This window comes from Xenopus laevis, chromosome 7S (assembly GCF_017654675.1).
Source record: "Xenopus laevis strain J_2021 chromosome 7S, Xenopus_laevis_v10.1, whole genome shotgun sequence".
In the NCBI taxonomy this organism is placed as follows: domain Eukaryota; kingdom Metazoa; phylum Chordata; class Amphibia; order Anura; family Pipidae; genus Xenopus; species Xenopus laevis.
In genome coordinates this window covers 65217437-65236476 of record NC_054384.1, presented here as the reverse complement: position 1 = coordinate 65236476, position 19040 = coordinate 65217437, and the positions used below count along the sequence as shown (strand labels likewise).

The window sequence follows — 19040 nt, the reverse complement described above, 5'->3', positions numbered from 1 at the left end:
GTGGGGAATGCTGGATTTTCCGGCAGGACAGTCAATTTGGGGATCCATAGGGATGTTGAAATCTCCCCCTAGTATGAGGATTTCTTCGGAGAATCTGAGTAAGATCTCTGCAATTGTGTGAAAAGTTTTGTCCTGTCGCTTTTGGCAAAAGTAATCTTTTGGGTATCTAGGGTGCCCCTCACAAAAATATATCGTCCAGCTGGGTCTTTTTGGTAGCCGACACTTTGAAGTTAAAGTGTTTCTCAAACAGAATCACTGTGCCCTTTGTCTTATTGGTCTGGGGATACTGCTGTACATTTCTGGGAAGTATTTATTAGTCCATCGGAAGGATGAGGACACCTTAAAATGAGTCTCTTGTACGAAGGCAACTTGTGCTTTTAGTCGTCTCAATTCTGAACTTAATAAGATCCGTTTCTGAGGTGAGTTAAGTCCATTAAAAAAAAAGGAGGGGGGATAGAAAGAGATAGAAAGAGGATGAAGTAGTGGAAGAGAGTAAAGTGGGGGGTGAGGGTGAAGGTTAGGACTTAGAGTGTGGGGAGGAATGGGGAGGAGAAGTCAGTGGTAAAGAAAGGGGTGGGGTAGATGAGTTCAAGAGGAGATGTAGAAGGGGTGTGTGGCAAGGGATAGTTCCCCTTTGCTAAGATTATAATAGTAGCGCGCTCATACCACCGGATAGTATGTTAAAACATTACTTCTGTATAGTTAAAATATATAAAGAGCGTAGGAATGGTTGTGAACCTGAGGACAAACCATCTGGGGAGGAGCTCCGGTTTACTCTAGAGAAAGTATATGTGTAACAGCATGTGCTGTCCTAATCGTGGGATTATAGAACTGGGGCCTCTAATTGTTTGTAACTTTTATCCCACATAAAACTGCCAATGTTTATAAATGAGTGTAAGACATCAAAAGTATGCACAAGGTAGATTTGGGGTCTTTACATGTTATATACTTCATTAAATCTAAGTATTTTGGGTATCAAACTTTTCAGGGGACCCAGGCTTTCGTATTTAGGGTGTTTTATCTTGTTACCTAATAGTATGTGGCAGGTAAAATGCTGCAAGGTAGAAGTTATGAGGTGATTTTCATAACTATCTCCAAAATCGCCAAATTTAGTTAAGGCTCGCAGCTTGGTGCTTCAGAGTAGAAAGACATGCACACCCAATTTGGATTCAGGGGAATGTCTACTTTCTGAAAATATATATTTTATTGGGTGAATGTACATTTTTCTATCTTTGCCACACAAATTAATGCTGTAAATGTGTTGATTTTGCAGTACCTGAAATGACAGACCATGTGGAGGGGGTCTTCAAAGCTGCGAAAAGACCTGACGTCACGAAAAGACCCGAAGTTGAAGTCCTGAAGCCTCGAAAGGACCCAAAGCCAGGTAAGGAGTAAGGTCCACTGAACAATGTTTTTTATTTTATTAAACCCCTGGCTACTAATGTATTACATATTTCCCAATTGTCCCATTTTTAGAGGGACAGTCTCTCTTTTGCTCAACCCGCAGACCCTCGTTTGTACTGGAAAGTCCAGTTTTTCTGTGCACTGAACAGCCAGAAAAAGAAACAAAGTTGCTAACTTAATTGACTTTTGGCAGAGAGCCCAGAACAGCCAGAGCAGCAGATAAGATACTTTTGTAACAATTTTGAGATACGCAAATAAGTATTTGTAACAATATAAGACAACAGGTCCCTTGGGACTCACAGCTTAAAGGGAAATTCACCTTCATTAGCAAAACTGTAATAACTGAAAAAAACACAGAAGTATGTTCAAACTTTTATAACCCGACAAATTTTGTAAAATGAACATGGTAATTAGGGAGTGTGGCCACAAAAATGAGCGTGGTCAAAAAATATTTGCACCAACTTTTTGTCCCTCTTTTTATTTCCAAAATGTTGGGAGGTATGGTATTATGTTAATACTATATAGGCCCCAGGCCACCAATGTTTTTTTAAAAATAATCTATGAGGCCCCTGATCACCAATGTTTCTTAACTTTTAAGAGGGGGGCCATGGCCACCAATGTTTTTTTAGAGAGTTTTTTGGGGATCCTGGTGCAAAGGTTTTTGTATTTTTTTATGGCCACCAATGATTTTTTTTAACTTGTAGGGTGGTCCTGACCACCAGTGGCTTTTTATAAATTATGTGTGGGGGGTTAGTTTTTAGCGCTGATGTCTATGTGGGCTTTTTACTGTGGTGTGGGCTTGGCAGAATCTGGGGTGGGCCTTGGGCACTGGCCCGGGGTTCTATAACCATATAAAGGCACAAGGCTGCAGGTTGAGTTATACAGGGATCTCTCTGTACAGGCTTTGAGCAAACTTACGGACTGTTCCAGCTAAACTGTAATTAGTACAGGGGAATACATATGCTGCCATAGTTTTATGGGATCTCGATGTACAGGCTATGAGGAAACTTAGGGGCTGTTTCTGCTGAATTGGGCTTAGTATAGGGAATTCCTATTCTGCCATAGTTTTATGGGATCTATCTCTACAGGCTATGAGCAAATTTAGGGGACTGTTCCTGCTGGATTGTGCTTAGTACAGTGGAATACCTATGCTGTCACAACTTTATGGGATCTCCCTGTACAGTCTATGAGCAAACTTAGTGGTCTGTTCCTGCTGAATTGTGATTAAGGGATACGGTCATGGGAAAACATGTTTGATGCGTTTGAAAAAAACATGTTTTCCCATGACAGTATCCATTTAATACAGCGGGGGAACACCTATGCAGCCATAGATTCATGGAATCTCTCTGTACAGGCTATGAGCAATCTTAGGGCCTGCTCCTCCTGAATTGTGCTTAGTAAGGAGGAATATTTATGCTGCCATAGGTTTATGCAATCTCTCTGTAGATTCTATGAGCAAACTAGCAAACGTAGTGGATTGTTCCTGCTGAATTGTGCTTGGTACAAGGGAAATCCTATGCTGCCATAGTTTTATGGGATCTCTTTGTATAGGCTATGAGCAAACTTAGGGACAGTTCTTGCTGAATTGTGCTTAGTACAGGGGAATACCTATGCTGCCATTGCTGAAGCATTGTTGCTGGCGTGATGTTCTCTGCTTCCCGCGAAAAGGAATGCGCCACCATATTGAGGAGTTCCTCAGAGTTATTAGGAACAATACTGACAGAGACACCGCAGCAGTACAACTGGATAATTTGGCGCAACAGTTTGAATCCATGGGATACCCGAATAGATTGATACAGGAACAACTACAGAAAGCGATACTTAGAACCCAGGAGGAACTTCTGCTGTCTAAGAGAGATGAGACCCCCCAACCAGATCTAATATTTACAACTGGAGTACCATAAGTGTACCGTTTAAAAACGCGTTGAATAGTAGGTGGGAGATTATCAACTCGGATCCACATCTCTCTTTCTTGGATAAAAAGAGGCTGCTGTTGGCCTAAAGATGAGGACGCAACCTTGGGGACCTGCTAGTGATTAAAGATGTGCCTCCGGATAAGACAACTAAGGGAAGGACCTGGCTGGAGAAACCACTCAAAAATGGCTGCTACAAGTGTGCAGGGTGTCTCACTTGTAGCGGGATATCACAAGGAACCTTTTTTACACACCTTAGGACGGGACGCAAGTTCACGATCAGACATAGACTGTCCTGTCAGTCGGACCATGTGGTCTATATAGCATAGTGCTCTTGTGGCTTGCACTATGTAGGCAAAGCATCCACGACCTACAGGGAGAGGATGAATAACCACAGAAGCACCATCAGGGCTGCCCTAACCACAGGAAAGGCTGACCAGCCAGTGGCGAAACACTGGCTGAAGTTTGGACACTCCTTACCTCAATTTATACACATGCTTATCGACCATGTGCCAGCCCCAAGGAGAGGAGGCAACAGGGATCTACTATTGTTACAAAAAGAGTCAATGTGGATCTATAAATTGGATGTGGTGGCTCCTAGAGGACTTAATGAAACCCTGGCGATGTCTCCCTTTATATGACAGTTTGCTATATAATACCCTCAGAAGGACTAAGAAAAGAGAGATTACTGGAGTTTACCCATTTCTGCTTGTAACTAGAATTAATGCTGAACTTCATGCTTACAAAAGAACTTGATAATTTTCCTTCATAGATAAGACATAAGAAAAGATACACAATAATGAGACTTTGTTGATGTGCTTATATTTATTACCCTAATATGTTGCAATTATGTAAGATAGTCCTTGTATTGATAATCTATTTGGTGGTGGTGTTACATTGTAGCTGCTGGGTAACCTCCTCTACATTCTCTTAAAGATAAGAGCACATTATCCAGGGTTGTGCCTAACTCACACTCACACTCAGTGGCGGGACTACCGGGGGAGCAGGGGGTGCGAGCGGGCCAGGGCCCGCACCCCCTCAGGGCCCCCCGGTAGTCCGTTCGCCGCTGAAAATGCGGCCAAATGCGGCCGTACGGAGGGCAGCGGGTCACAGCTGCGTGTCACGCACCAGGGCCCGTCCCCCTCTAGGATCGCTGCTGTATGGAGCCGGCACTTTTCCAAAGGGAGAAGTTGTCCGAAGGCCAGTAAGGGTGAGATTTGGGAAGGATGTGTATTGGCTCTCAGTATTACATAGGTTCCTAAAAGTCCTAAGGAGGATAGTAGGACTAACACAGTAGTTTTATGTTGTTTCCGTTTCATTTTTAGGAACCAAAGAGAAACATAACCATTTCCTGCTCTATAAGAGCCTTATCCTAAGTTCTCTCCCTCCCCCTCTATATGTTATCCCTGCCAAATCCCTAGCCCAATACCCACAATAAAGATACACACAATGACATTGTGGTTAATCTGTGTAATTCACAGCTTTATTAATAATTAGATAAACTGCGCTTTTTGATCGTAAGGAAGGCAAAAAACCTCTGAGAAGCGGATTTCCTTCACTAGAGGGAAAAATTCCTTCCTGACCCCTTAAAGGCGATCGGATTTGCTCCCACGATCAATGCGCCAAATAGAATCAAGGGAAGCGGGGGGGGGGGGAATATGGTAAGGTAAGGGACTGCAGTGAAAGGATGAGAAAGAGAAGGGAATATGGCAGCATAAACAAGGGCACATTTAAGCCGCACGATGAATGCTGCTTCCTTTCCATTCCATTGGAGGGATGCAATGAAAAGGAATGCAGGGTCTACCAAGTGGCTTAAAGGAGTCCCTGTGTATAACACCATATTTTGGATAAAGGGGAGGAACCACTGGTGGAACTACAGTGGTTGAAAGCACCGCTGGTGAAAGTGCAGTGGATGAAAGGGGGGCATCACTGGTGGAATTGAGATGTCCCATAGTTACTGCTGTTTCCTGAGGATGTGGTGCCTAGACTGAGGTACATCGGTATTTGGTACCGAGGAAACTGCTGGTGGTGCTGGTATCATTGGCCGAGTTGATCCGAGGACCACCTGTAAAACCAAACAAGATAACTCAGACTACGTATTTTTTCACCTTAGCAAGTGATATTCCTGTAAAGTCCTTATAGGGGTATGGGACCTATTATCAAGAATTCTTTGGACCTGGGGTTTTTTGGATAACGGATCTTTCTGTAATTTGGATCTTCATACCTCAAGTCTACTGGAAAATCATGTAAACATTAAATAAACCCAATAGGGTGAATTTGCTTCCAATAACTATATCTTAGTTGGAATCAAGGTTATGAAACTGTTTTATTATTACAGAGAAAAAGGAAATAATTTTTAAAAAAAATTGGATTAGTTGAATAAAATGAAGTCTATGGAAGATGGACTTTCCGTAATTCGGAGCTTCTTGGATAATGGGTTTCCAGATAACGGATCCCACACCTGTAATATTTAGGACTTAGGAGCACATTAAGCACAAATCAGGTGATTAAGCCAAGTGTGGGAAAGAAAAGGATGGATTATATACTGCACCTGAATATCTCTCATTGTTCTTAATCAGTATGGCCTTGTTGATCTTCTCTAGCTCTTTGTAGAGGTGTTTCAGGTGGGCCTTGATGTATCTGTAGTCCTGCCAGAACTCGTTCTTAAGGTGTAATTTCCACCATTTTGTGATCTTCACGCAGTCCTTGGCCATCCACAGATCGTAGAGTGCAAACCTGATGTCAAAGGTGATCTTGTCCCTGATGCACTCGAGATAAGGGCCCGCGAGTGGATCCTCAAAATCCCTGATCTCAAAGATGTCCAGATCAGGCGAGATCCACGGTGCGGGCTAGAAAAATGTAAGAAGCAAGAAAACATTGAGGTCAGGGCACACACTATGCTAAACCCTGTCAAATTTCTGTTTCGTTGTATTTACACAGAAGATATGACATGTTTAGCATTGGGTTAGCCCCTCCTTTAGCCCCTTGGATACCTTTCGCAGCAGTCAGAAAATAAAATGAGGAAATTAGCTGTGAGCACCTTTACCTTTTCAAAGCGCCACTGGTAGTATTGCCGGCTACTTGCACTCATGCCCATCTTTGATGTTCCTGTAATATAAAATAGAGATTTGGGAAGGTTAGAGTTAACGTAAAGATGTAAGACCCCCAAATAAACACAATAAAGAGGTAAACACAGCAGCATATTTACACCTTATTTAATAAGAACCCTTTTCATTCAGAAACTATGGTTTTAATATGGTTCCAATTAGAAACAAATGCTAACTTATGTATATAGAATGCCCCTCCCCACCAGCTCCCCATGTCCCCATTTTAAGACAATACCATCCCATTTTATTTGGTCCACAAATCAGCCCATTATTTCTGTCAGGGCCCTACTTTCCTCTGGATCAGCAGTTACACAAAAGGTAGACCTTGATGGACGTGTGTCTTTTTTCAGCCTCATCTACTGTTTAATACATATTACAGATGGGAACAGGGCCGCCATTAGAAATCACGGGGCCCCGTACAACAAAATTTTCGTTGCCCCCTGGGCCCTGCCCACACTTGCGCCCGAGCCCCACCCTAGATACCACCCACTCCACATCACAGTTAAAAGACCACACAGACATCAGCGCTAAAAAAGTAACCCCCCCCCACACACAAGTTATAAAACGCAATTATAAGTTAAAGAAAATAGTGCTAAAAATCAGCGCTAAAAAAGTAACCCCCCAGCCAAGTTATAAAACGCTATTATAAGTTAAAAAAAAAAAACATTGGCGCCATGGCCCCCCCATAAATGTTTTTTTTAAAAAGCATTGGTGACAGAGCCCCCCTTACAAGTTAAAAAAAATTGGGGCCCCAAAAAATATTTTTTAAAAAAACATTGGTGGCAGGGGCCTCTAGAATATTATAATAAAACATTGGTGGCCAGGGGATTTAAAAAATAAAACACAAATTGGTGTTCAGTAAAACTGAACTCATGGCTTCAGGACTTAAACTTCGCCTCTTTTCATGACTTCGGCCTTTTCGCCGCTTCGGGAGTTCGGCTTCGGCTGTTTTCATGACTTCGGGTCCTTTGGCTGCTCGGCTTTTTGGCACTTCCGCATTTCGGCTGTTCGGAACTTGAAAAATGGCCACATGGCTCGGGCGCTCTCAAGGGGGCCCAGCTCTTTCAAAAGTGCAGCACTGCTGGGCCCCCCTTCATGCCAGGGACACTTGTCCCCCCTGTCCCCCCCTGATGGCGGCCCTGGATCCTTACCTTCTTCCAAATAACCCGCAATGGGTTGGGCAAGTTGTTCTTCTGCTCCTGATGAACGTTGATAGTCTTTAAAAAGACTTTTGTGTTTCTTCTTTCTCCTTCTGCTCCTGGGAATCGATGAGAATCACTAGGAATCGCTGGGAATCACTAGGAATCACTGGAAATCACTAGGAATCGCTCGTATTTCACTTTATGGGAAGAGAAAGAGAGAGAAGAGATTGTGAACTGAACCCTCTCTGCCATAAATATATACTGGATTTCCCTTAATAGTTCAATACTGCTCTACTGGATATAGTTGTGCCTTATAAATAACCAGTAACACCAATCAGCAGCAACTTTAATAGAATAAAGGAGCTGATTGGGAGAGACAGAATTTATTGGTGCAATCAAGGGCCCTAGACACCCCTGCTAATCTAGGTTGGGTCCTGGTGATACAATGCACAAACTAATAGTTAAATGAACACTTGGAATCACCCTCATTCATTTCTTTGCCAATTGCTTTCACCAGGGCTCAATTAAATTGAATTTAGAATTGAACGGGAGTCATCAATCAAATCCCAAATCCCCCTCTGTGCCATTGCTGTAAAGCTGTATGTTACTGGCGGGGTTTAATAGGGGCAGAAGAAACTGGTTCCCATTAGAGACCCAGGTGAGTAAAGGGCCCACTGGGGCTTTTCATAACCAGTCAAGCTCTGATCATTGCCCCTGCACCCATAACACAAGGCACCCTAATTCTAGGCTTGTGCTACTTGTCTTTCTTCTCAGGTCCTCCCTTACCCATCATCTACTCTAATGCTGAGGCCACTAGGATGAGTGATGAGTGGGACAGTTGGCCAATGGCAGTTGGAAAAATGGCAGTTGACAGTTACAGCTAAAGAGCAGCTGAGTATATGGTCTAACACTTCAAAAGCTGTAACAAGTAAACAAGAAATACCAAACATACTATATTCTATAACTACAGGCCACAGGGGGTGCTGGGAATTGTAGTTAAGGCACAGCTAGATAAGCACAGGATTAGAGTTGGTGGGACAGCAAGTTCTCATGTTGTCTCATTCCCCTTAGCAATGGCACACAGGCAGATTTTGGGTACTTTGGCACCCACAAGTTTTAGTAGTTTGGGAAGGGGCATTTTCAAGGCCCCATCATTGATTGTACCCTTCCTTGTAGTTATACCCATTTGTACTCCCTGGTGGCTTATAACCAAAAATACCCCCCCCTTTTCCAATGAAATTGGAAAAGATGGAACTGGAAAGATAAACTGACATCTCCAATGGACAATTTCATGACAAGCACCTTCCCAGACAATTACAGTAGCAGGCAATAGTGGGGCAATTTTGGGAGCTTTGGCTCTAGACTAAAGTCCGGACTGGGATTTAAAAATGGCCCTGGAATTTGAGACACACATAGGCCCTCATAGCCCCCCCAGCAGCCCAATAAATAGTGACTGTCTATGGCATCTTACAGCAGCCCTTTTGTCATTTGCCAGATCCCACAGATTGCCAGTCCGGGCCTGGCTCTAGTCCCCGCACTACTATAAATCATGGAAGCCACACTGCCCAAACTATCCCCTTGTATTATTGATACCCCCCTCCCCCCATAAAGTATGTTCCACTTACCTCTGAATCCAGAAATGAAATACTGGTCACTTGTGCCTGAGCTGTTAAGTCACCTTCCCTGGAAGCTTTCAGCCAATCAGTGCTGAGCTGGGAGTGATGTCATCCTCAAGTAAGGCATGATATACCAGTAATTGGCAGCCAATCACATCAGTCACACACATGTGCATTTATGAAAATACAACAAATAGACATTAAACATAAGCAGTCATAGAACCAGGGCCACCATCAGAACTCACTGGTCGCTGACTGGACTCTCCCATGCCCAATGAAGGAAGGTCCTGCTGAGATCTCCTCTCTTAGCCCATCAGCTACAACTCTGCTACTGGTTCTGGCTTTGAATGCTGGGAATTGTAGTTTAGCAGTGGCTAGAGAGATACAGTTATGGGATCACTGAGGCAGACAGTATTATTCTGTTTTTTCACTTTACTCTTTTGCAGCTCTTTATGTTTAAATTGGAATAATTTTCTTGTTCAAATGTTCTACCTCCCTAGCATCCAGGCAGAGGCTTAAATAGACATAGAAAGGCATAGTATCCCTTGACGCTTGCAGCCTATTGCCACAGCCTATTGTTACTTGTCTATAGAGACTGAGACTAGAGCTGCACCCAACAAATATGCTTTAGTAGGGTGCAGCAGACCCAGCAAGGGCCTAAACATTCCCCCTAAGCCGTGCACCCTAACCTTTTTTTAATTTAAAAAACTACATTTATAGGCACCCGAGGGCCGCCCCCCAAAACCTGCCGCCTTAGGCACAGGCCCTCGGGTTTCTTAATATAAATACTCCCCTGTCCTCTCCAAGAGATAACACGGCACCTACATCAGTAGCAGTTTCTGGAAACCGCAGATATTTTGTATGTACAATACTGTAGCAGGTGCTGAGGAAGGCATCCACCTTCTAATTAAATCTGACAAGGACAGTCAAACTAAACTTTATTGTAATCTCAGCAGTATACGGATACACAGTGAGATGAAACGACGTGGCTCCAGCTAGTATATATCACAAAAAAGCACATAGAATACACAATATATATTTAAACATTTGAAATGTACAATATATTGGCAGAAATTGGATATATACATGTGTAAACCTTTAGAATTGTGCAAATAAATGAACAGTTCACAAAGTTCAGTTCCCAGTTCAGGTGTATCTGGAATGTAGTGGGAGGGCAGGCAGTGAGTTGACGATAAAAAAAGCTTTCGCGCGGCCTGGTTGTTCGGGCTTTAATGCTGCGAATGTTTAATGCTGCGAATGCTGCAGTGTTTGCATGCAGTGCTTCCTTTTATGAGGACTGCGAGAAAACCAAATTGTTTGTTGCATAATATTTCCACACACTCCCTCTCTCACACACACACACGTCATAATAGAGGATATTCTGTTGCCATATGTAAAAAAATGGACCAGAAAAATGGTGTAAAGTCAGTGAAACGTATTATGCATTAAATATTGGTGGGACCGTGGGGCCACAAAAAGTTGTATAACATATGGAAATACTTAAAATGAGGCTATGTAAAATGGAGGCATCACTGTATGTATCTAGTTGTAACAGGAACTCTAGAGGGAATAACTTTCTACAAACCTCTGGCTAGTAATTTTGTTAAGAAAGTAGAAAATACCAAGTGTTGTCCTGGCAAACAAGGAGTTTGTGTCACTAACAGAATGGCAATGCTATACATGTGCAACAGTTACTACTCGAAATATTTATAGAAAAGCTGTTGTTAGGTTTGTGTGAAAACCAAAATGTGGGTACTAGTAAATTGTGAAATATGTTTTCTTCCTTGCCCCCCCCCTGGAAACTTTTCTGCGGACCCCATGGCTGCTGCACCAAGGAAACCCACCAAATCCCAGTATGGGTTACTCTTTATTCATTTTGCATGTACATTATGTACACTTTTAATCTGCCAATGTACAGGCCAGAACATGGTGCATAGACAGAAAAGCAGAGCTGTGAAGTCGGAGTTGGGAGGAATTTTGGGTATCTGGAGTCGCCAAAAGCTTTAGTTTATTTTGGATTAACAGTTATATGCGAGGTTTAATATTCAATACAAGTTTTTTTTTGGTTTATGTAGTTTAAAAACAGAGGAGTTGGAAGTACTATAAAATGAGGAGTAGGAGTCGAAGGATTTATGTACAGACTCCAGCCCTGCAGATAACAAAACAAAGAGGAGCCGCAGCTCCTCTTCACTTCCCGCTGTTCCAATTGTTTAGACCAAATCTGCCATACACAGCCCACCTAAACCCACCTACCCCGTCCCGCCCAAATCCCACCACTATATGGCAGTCCAATAGGGTTGCGGCCTTCCTATATATTTATCTTTTTTCCCTATTAATAACATTGGGATCAATCGTCATTTTTACCGGCCAGGCCGGTAAAATACCAGCCAGGTGGCAACCCTACAGTCCAAGTACCCCGCATAGACAGAGGCTCTAACCTCACTGATGGTAGTCCTGGCTCACACCATAAGCTTTAAAAACAGAACATAAAAAATGGTTTGTAGGCTATCCATAAGTTCAGTGTGTGAGCCAAGTGGTCAGATGCGGTATCGTATTGGCTAGCGTATGGCTGCTACCACATCCTGCCCACAAGATACAGTAGGATATGATGTTGCCAGCTGCAAGGCAGAGTACAAATTTCTCAAAATGGCGGTGCCATGTTTTTGCAGACTGCCCTGCATGCTATATGAAATCCTGCAGGTCTCTGCCCTCCCTTGTATTCAGCCATGCCTGAGTTTGGCAGCACCAGATTCAGGAGCAGCAGTAGTGGGGAAACACATGCAAGTTAGAAAGATATTTTATGAAAAGATGCTTATGAAAATGCTTATGAAGAAACATTGTTTACAAATAAGATGAGATGGGAGAGTTTACTGAGAATAGCTATACCAGCCTGCTAGGGTTGCCACCTTTTCTGGAAAAAAATACCGGCCTTCCTATAAATTTCTCTTTTTTCCCCTATTACAATGGTGGAACTACCGCGGGTGCGGCTGTACCAGGGCCCCCACACCCCTGCCCCATTTATGGGGCCCTCAGGCGCCGCAGCGTCCCAGAAAAGGAATTAAGTTACTTGTATTTTCGTGTGACATCATTGGTGGCAGTGGCATGCTTCGTCCAATCGGGCAGCGATGGAAGGAAGCAGGAAGTTCTGTTATTCCTCCTCCACCAATGTCCCTTCAAAGCCTGCACACCGGGAGTTTCAAGTGACAGTAGCTCCGCCTCCGCTTCAGTTCAGCTCCTGCATGTGATCTCCCCCGTCTCCAGGCTACGCTGGGAAGCGCAAGCAGGGGGCGGGTCCGTCATGATATCATGGCAAATGCTGGTGGAAGCACAGGCATTCTCGGAGTGGGAATTTGTTTTTTTCTCATCTCTCTCCCCACCTCCTCCATTTTACACAGGCACTGGCTATCACGCAGACCCACATGGAGGAGCTGCTGCCGCTATACTAGGGGGAGGGGCATCCCTGATGCGTTAGTAGGGGCGATCCTGGCCCCTCCGCCACCTGAGGCAGCAGCCATTGCTGCTGCCCCCCCCCCCGAAATTCGCTCTTAAAGTACCAGGAGCAGCATTTTTGCTGCCCCTGGTACCTAGTACCACCTCAACTTGCCTCATTGGTGAAGCACCCCTGTGCGTTAGAGACCTCAGGTGCATGGGGTAAGTTTCTCTCAGCCTTTGTGTGCTGTGTGTGTGTGTGTGTCTGTCTGTGTTCTGGTACAAAGTCTTTTTGTGCCTGCAGCCTGAGATGAATGGCAGGTGTGTGGGCACACTGACTAAGACGGTCCCTGGGTTAGCGCTGCTACAGCAGGAGAGGGAAAAGTTTCTGCAGACTGCAGTCCAGGCCCTGGCACCAGGGAGCTCATTGCTAGTTGCACTGGGACACCCAGGGTTTTTTTTTTAATATAAATATTGTGATTCTTTATAGAACTTTGAAGTGTTGCCATATAACCCTGGGCAAATTCTTCCACCTGCTGGTTCATGATGCTGGCAGTTGTAGTTTATGTGGTCGATATGGTACTAGAATATGCTTTATATGGTCACAGAATAACCCCTCAGTGACTTCTAATATCCTTATCATTTACAGTAGGGGGTACATTATGCCTTATAATACATGAGTGATACTCAGAGTTCCCTGTATAACTCAGCCTGCAGCCTTGTGCCTTTATATGGTCACAGAATAACCCCTCAGTGACTTCTAATATCCTTATCATTTACAGTAGGGGGTACATTATCCCTTATAATACATGAGTGATACTCAGAGTTCCCTGTATAACTCAGCCTGCAGTCTTGAGCCTTTTTATGGTCACAGAACAACCCCTCAGTGACTTCTAATGTCCTTTTTTCGTGTAACTTTTACATTAACTGTTGTTGCTAATTTTTAATGACTCATTTGTGTATTTAAGCCCTCTCCTATTCATATTTCAGTCTCATATTTAAATCAATGCATGGTTCCTAGGGGACTTTGGACCCTAGCAACCAGACTACTAGCAACCAGACTACTGAAATTGCTGAATAAAAAGCTAAATAACTCAAAACCCACAAATAATAAAAAATGAAAACCAATTGCAAATAGTCTCAGGATATCCCTCTCATCATACTAAAATGTAACTCATAGGCGAACAATCCTTTTAGGGGGGGCCCAGTTGTAAATGTCTGTACCAGGGCCCTTTGTGGTCTAGTTACGCCACTGCCAACACTTTCAATTATATGTAACTCCCCCTCCCCCCTATTCCCCCCCCCTTTTTGTTTCATTTTTTATTATTTTATTTTTTGTTTTTTATTGTTATTCCCTTTTGTAAGAATTAATCCCCTATTTTCTGTATATTGCTCTTCAGGTTCTATACATTTACGCTCGATTGAGGATCCGGCTCACAGATGGTTACATGCCTCTTGCAGAGTTCGGCTAGTGTGTGGCAGTATCCGGTGAAATAAGAAACGTAAGAATAGCGATGACATTTCATCTACTAACACTAAGAGAGTGCGCTATTGAATCCCCACATGCCACTTACAATGAGCAAGCAATATAGCCGACACAGCGCCTATAGGAAGTGCGAGTAGATTCCTCTGGTAGAGGATGTACTTGAGTGAACATTGCATGACCACTGCCTATTGTGTGTAACAGAAACGCCAATGTAATATGCTCACCGTTCTCCACATCTGGTGGGTAATGGTGTAAGCTGTTCGAGTGATGAGTTACCTATAGAGATCCCAGTAAGGGTTAATTGGTAGTGTGTGTCAGCGATTGTCCAATGAGGTGCGGGCCAAGTGGTGCGGATAATACGGCAAGCGCAGGACACTCTAAGGCAGTGGTCCCCAACCAGTGGCTCGTGAGCAAAATGTGGCTCACCAATCCCTTGGATGTTGCTCCCAGTGGCCTCAAAGCAGGAGCTTATTTTTGAATTCCTGGCTTGGAGGCAAGTTTTGGTTGTATAAATACCAGGTGCACTGCCAAACAGAGCCTCAATGTAGGTTGACAATCCACATAGGGCTACCAAATGGCAAATCATGGCACTTATTTGGCACCCCAAGAACATTTTTCATAGCTAGTGTTGCTCCCCAACTACTTTTACTTCTGAATGTTGCTCGAGGGTCCAAAAGGTCGCGGATCCCTGCTCTAAGGTGTAGTATGTTTTCAAGGAAGGTATGGCCATGGAGCACAACGGAACTGCCATCTCTATGCACCTCTCCGTATCTGTAGTGGAGGCGACAACATACAAGGCATGTGTATAGCTGGATCCTCTCCAGCGTAGCGTCTACCTCAATGGCTTTACTCCCTCTGAAGAGGGAAAGTGGAGAAGACACGGTTATTTTTTTCCCCCCTTTTTTTAACTGTGAGTATTAAAGGTACTTCTAACAGTCGAGCAATTGCCTGTTCTCACTAAAATGCACTTATATTGAAGTCACTATATTTGGATAAGTCACACTGGGAATTATACAGTTAAATAGTAGATGGGGCTATCGGATGATGTCATCATGGGGCCCTAAATGGTTCAACCCCCTTAACACACGTCACTGCATTGTTTGGCGGGCTTTTGAGGGATTTAAGTTTGTATGGTGGTACACAATTTTCTTATTCATGAAGACGGCTCGAGCACTAGAGCCGAAATGTTGAAAATACATTTTTGATTTTTTGACACAATATGAAGTCCTGTTTGGTGCGGTTTTCTTTTTTGCTAATATATATATATATTATCCGGCAGTGCCCGCACTCGATCCAAGACAAAGCCAGAGGTGCACGATCAAATCAGAAGTAGTATATGAATAGTATATGAACATCTGCCCTGTGGGCTCTTGCAGCATCTGCTTTGGCGGCGTGCCTGCTGACCCATTACCTTTGACCCATACAATTTGACCACCACAATGGTTGTCACTTGTCTGCCTTAGTGGCTGTTGCCACCATCTGCTTTGAGGGAGTTCCCTCTGATCCATGCAATTTGGTCTCCATCATGGGGTTTGCTTATTCCTAGCTGTGCCCTTATTCAAACAGAGGGCTTTTTGCGTAAACACCAATTTAAATTCTTTGTATCTTACTCATGACCTTTAACCCATGCTCTTTATTGCTACAGGTGATACCAGCCTGCCTTCACCGTGCTAGTAAGCACCAAGTTAAAATCTGACTATAGAAGTCGAACACAAATGTAACAAAATCCCTCCAGTTTCTTCTTGTGATCAGCACAACATAATTTGCAGCTGTGCCTTTACTTGGACGGCCTTCAATGCCATTAGACCTTCGACTTTTGACACATGACCTTTGACAGCCATCATGGGGTTTTCTTATCAGCTGTGGGGGTTCTTGCAGCCATCTGCTTTGTCAGAGTCCCTTTTGACCCATGACCTGTGACCCATGCCATTTTGCACATGACCTTTGACCCATGACCATTGACCGTCATCATGAGGCTCATCTGCCATGTGGGTTCTTGCAGCTTTCTGCTTTGGCGGAGTGGTATACTTTTCTGCCTTGTCACTCTTGCAGCCATCGGCTTTGGCATAGAACACTCTTTTGACCCATGCCATTTGACCCATGACCTTTGATATATGTCATTTGACCCATGACTATTGACCACCATAATAGTTGTCATTTGTCTGCCTTGGTGGCTCTTGCAGCCTTCTGCTTTGTCAGAGTCCCCTCTGACCCATGACCTTGCCACCATCTGCTTTGAGGGAGTTACCCCTGATTCATGACCTTTGACCCATGACCTTTGACCACCATCATGGGGTTCGATATCTGCAGCCATATGCTTTGGTGGATTGCCCTCTGACCCAAACATTTGACCAATGCTATTTGACCCATGACCTTTGTCCCATACCATTTGGCACACGATCTTTGACCCATGAACATTGACCATCATCACGGTGGTCATTTTTATGGGAACTCTCTATACAGATTATGAGCAAAGTTTGGGAATGTTCCTGCTGAATTGTGCTTATTACAGGGGAATGCCTATGCTGCCATAGTTTTATGGGAACTCTGTTCAGGCTGTAAGCAAATTTATGGACTGTTCCTGCTGAATTTTGCTTCCCTATTTTTTGAGATCTCTCTGTACAGTCTTAAAGCAAACTTAGGCATTCCTTAGCTGCCTGTTTTCGTTGTTGTTCAGTTTGGATGCCAGGGTTGGGTTTTGGCTTTGTAGAGTGTGCACTTGTACCCCCAGGGGGTTGCACATGTCCTCTAATCTTTAGATCCTTCTCTCCGCTCCAGTTGTCCTCTTTATCAGTGTCTGGAGGTCAGCTTGTAGGAGGGAGAGGTCGGTCTTAACTGCCTCTATTTTTACAGATAGGGCTGCCCAGCAATCCTTTATTGCGGTGCATAGTAGCCTGGACTTAAAGCATTGTGCCGCCATCTTGTGGAGCAGTCCAGTCATGGAGTTCCAGCCTGGCGGCTGCATCTGGGTCTTGTTGCCACCCATAGTGTGTAGTGGTGTCAGGGGATTTGGGATTCGGCCAAATACCAGAATCCTTAATTAAAGATTCGGCCGAATACCATATAGAATCGGAATCTAAATTTGCATATGAGCAGTGACAGGAATGTAAAAAGTGGAAAAAATATTTTTACTTCCTTGTTTTGTGACAAATAGTTACGTGATTTCCCTTCTCACCCCTAATTTGAATATGCAAATCCTAGATTCAGTGCATAAAGCTTAGTACAAAGGAATACCTATACTTTTTAAAAATGACTGCCTTTTTCCTCTAATAATAAAACAGTGTCTTGTACTTGATGGTAACTAAGTTAAAGTTTATATGTTTTTAGCAGAATTAAGAGATGGAGATCAAAATCCCTTCTAGGGCTGGACAAGATTATACAGAAAATAGAATTTATACAAATCTCTCTCAAAATGTTTCCCCTGCTGGTAATAAAAAGTTCCTTAAGTTACCTGAAGTTGCATTTTGGGAACAAAGTGCCGAGTATGTTTTCCGACTGGCGATTTACTTTATTGCCGGTGGCAGAACAACCCGGATGCACCCAAAGAAGGAGAGAGCAATGGAGGGGAGGAGAATGCGACGAAGGGTGGGTAGAGAAAGCAACGGAGGGGAGGGTGACGAGGGAGGGGAGAGCAAAGGGAAGTAAGTGGTGCGAACCCGGCTAGGGGAAGGCAGAAGACATTTTTAAAGGTAGCTCCCAGCGCCCCCCTTTCATTGCTTTGTAGGACCTGCCTCTTCTGCCTGCTCCTAGTTCTGGCCCTGGCCAGTGGAAAAACATTTCAGGGATATGTTTCACCCATGGTAGCACAAATTGAAACGTGGGCATCATATCTCCCAGTGTGCCATTAGTCTTTAAAGGCATTCCCAAGTTATTACATTGTAATTACCAACTTCTGCTCCTAGATGGCAGTGTAGAGTTGGGTTGGATCTATTTTACCTGTATATATAGTGTTTGGCCACTAGAGGGAGTGAGAGTAGTGAAACACATAGAAAGGGGTGGAGTTTAGAAGAGAACTGGAGACAAGCCACAGGGACATTTGTGCATCACAGGATGAACATCTACTGAAGAAGCCACCTTGCAGGAGAACCACAACCAGGACCCAAGTGAGTAGGAAGTGTGAGGCTCAGTTAGCATAGGTTTAGTTTTCTTATAGTGCACTGTAGCAGTGTTATGAGTCAGGTCAGGACAGTGAGCCAGAGGTTTTTGTGTGGGCTAAAGGGTTATGGGCTCATATTGGTGATTGTGTGTATTTTGCAAAAAAAGTCTATGATTCTGTGGGGTGAACCTACAGTTTTTGGACTTGGAACCTAAAGTATGTTGATTTCTAAAGTGACCTTCAATTTGATCTTTTTCCCCTTCATTTTTTTAGTCTATAACTTGTTATAGAAATAGAATTGTACAAAAATGACGGCAGATTTGAAAAGTTTATGTTGTCAAAAAAAAAACCATAATATAGGTTTTTTTAATGGATATTTTTACATACATTTGTCTTTATCAGGAATATGCAAATAAGAAGCCGAAGAAAAGAGAAGGATATAGCAGAAGGGATAGAAGAGAGATCAGAAGACAGAGGAAGACGTTTGCCTGGGACACTCTCATGGTAAGTATTATGGCTTTGGTCGGTACTGAACATGTTTGTATTTAGTCCAGCATTGCTGTGGGAGATATTGGGGGGTTGATATTGTGAGTTATTTTTAGCATAGAGCCCATTTTTTAGGTTTTTAGTGTGATGTGGTTGGTGTAAAATTCTACAGAAGGTTTTTTTCATGTTGTATATATTGTGGTAGTTCTAGGATCACGTGCTTAATTTGTTTTACAGGTATGGGATCGGTTATCTGGAAACCTGTAATCCAGAAAGCTCTGAATGTCAAGAAGGCTTTCTCCCATAGACTCCATTTTATTCAAATTATCCAAAATTTTAAAAACAGTTTTCTTTTTTCTCT

At 43.4% G+C, this 19040-nt stretch overlaps 1 protein-coding gene and 1 long non-coding RNA gene across 2 annotated transcripts in view; both read left to right on the top strand.

Moving 5' to 3' along the window:
• LOC121396023 overlaps positions 1–19040 on the top strand; it is a 56406-nt gene that overhangs the window by 6380 nt on the left and 30986 nt on the right. The gene's annotated exons all lie outside the window — the stretch shown is intronic.
• LOC121396109 lies at positions 1322–18655 on the top strand. Its single transcript, XR_005962828.1, has 3 exons — positions 1322–1384; positions 14012–14113; positions 18596–18655. It is a non-coding gene; the product is annotated as an uncharacterized LOC121396109 (long non-coding RNA).